Source organism: Osmia bicornis, chromosome 4, assembly GCF_907164935.1.
Source record: "Osmia bicornis bicornis chromosome 4, iOsmBic2.1, whole genome shotgun sequence".
NCBI classification, from domain to species: Eukaryota; Metazoa; Arthropoda; class Insecta; order Hymenoptera; family Megachilidae; genus Osmia; species Osmia bicornis.
The window spans coordinates 2,953-4,666 of NC_060219.1; the positions used below are offsets into that span (position 1 = coordinate 2,953).

General features: G+C 32.6%; 1 long non-coding RNA gene across 1 annotated transcript; it reads right to left on the reverse strand.

The window, feature by feature from the left end:
• Positions 1-419: 419 nt before the first annotated feature.
• On the reverse strand, positions 420-1,414 carry LOC123987728. Its single transcript, XR_006829333.1, has 4 exons — positions 1,247-1,414; positions 868-1,149; positions 714-795; positions 420-520 (listed from the first exon to the last, which is right to left on the reverse strand). It is a non-coding gene; the product is annotated as an uncharacterized LOC123987728 (long non-coding RNA).
• Between the last annotated feature and the right edge of the window lie 300 nt (positions 1,415-1,714).

Sequence of the window (1,714 nt, forward strand, 5' to 3'; positions counted from 1 at the left end):
ATTAATCAGGATTAAAAGGGGTTGAATGGAATTGTATCATTTAAATTGACTATAATATAAGGAGTTTAATTAACTATCTATATTAGTATACTTTATTAAATTAAATTGATTGCACTTGGCGTGTTTTTGTTACATATTATATATATACATATGTTCATAATAATTTTATCTATTTTCTTCATTTTAGGGACTAGTTTCCTTTTATTTCTATATTGTGGTTCAGTAATTATACGGTAGTATGTGGTGTTTATTATTTGATTAGCTTTGTTCATCACACGTTGTACTACATTGACTTACTTGCATCTGCATTAGTATTAACGTTAATGTCAGACTTATCGGAGCGGTATGATAATTCAGTAACAATCTACGCAATTTTAACTATTTGAATTGATTTGAATTGCTTCAGATTTTATGCTGATTTACGTTTCATGTTGCTCCTCATATTATGTCAGGTGGGTATTTTCCTCTCCTATTAATCGTTACGTTTTGCCTCCACTTCTGTTGGCTGGCGTAGGGTTTTCTGCAAATGGATTAATATTATGATTTACGGTTTAATATTTAATATCATGATATCTTATGATGTTAATAGTTCTATCTCTTCCTACTATGTTCATTATATTCATCATCATTCATGTTATGGGATATATATATTGCTACTTATCTTTATTATGATTTGCTAACAATAATTAATAATTTATTTATTTATTGCTCACTGCCTTCATTTGATGATTTGATTGTTTCTCCACCATCTTTGCTTATTAAACGAATTTGAGGTCGTGGTTGCGTGAAATGTTCCTGCAAGCAAGTTTAAGCCGTTTCAATAATTTCAAACAATAATTCCAATTATCAGTATTACATTATGCTCACCATCTATTTCTTCTTTTGCTTTTATTCCCAGCTGATCTTCCCTTCTTTGAAGATTTAGTACTTTTCCCATTAATTGACGTGATAGGAATATATTATGTATTGTATACAATGTCTGACGTTAGCGCCATTGATTGACCTGCTCAATTTTATGTTTTATGTTGCTCTTTTCATTAACGTTATCCTGGTTATCTTGGCTATGTGGGCCGCGCAGGAGGGATTCTCAGCTTCTCAGCTTCGCTGGTTTGAGCACTTCATATAAGCTCTCAGTTCTCTTCTTATTATCTGTAATTCTTCTTTCAGTCACTTTGATAGTTTTAATAGATAATTATGAGGAATTCCCTGTCGCACATGCATTTATTTGTTATACTATATAGCGTACCTTTCTGTTGTGGTGATCTTGTTTCTTCATTTTGTGGTAATGCGTGTACCCACTTCGCATGAGAATCTGCTGTCTATAGTATACTTTATACTTTACCTTTTACTTTTGACAATATTGGCATTCTGTGTTTTACTTCTTCTGGCATTGCTATCTGCTATTGTCTGGCATCTTTGCATCTTTACTTTACCTTTCACATCCTTGGTTCATTTTCATTTCAGTTTTATAGTTTGTTTGAATTTTATTTGAACAGTGTGTTCAAATTGTGTGCTAGGGTTAAATATTAAATACTGTTTACTATTATTCCCTGCTGCTTGGTTGCTTGACTGGATGTTGACGTCTGAGGTTTTGAGGTTTTGTTGGTTAATAGCTTTGCTCTGCTTATGTCGAGTCCACATATGCTCGTCTGTTTACTCGCTTGCCATGCTTCTTATGTTTAGTTCACATGTTCGCATGTTCGCATGTTTATTA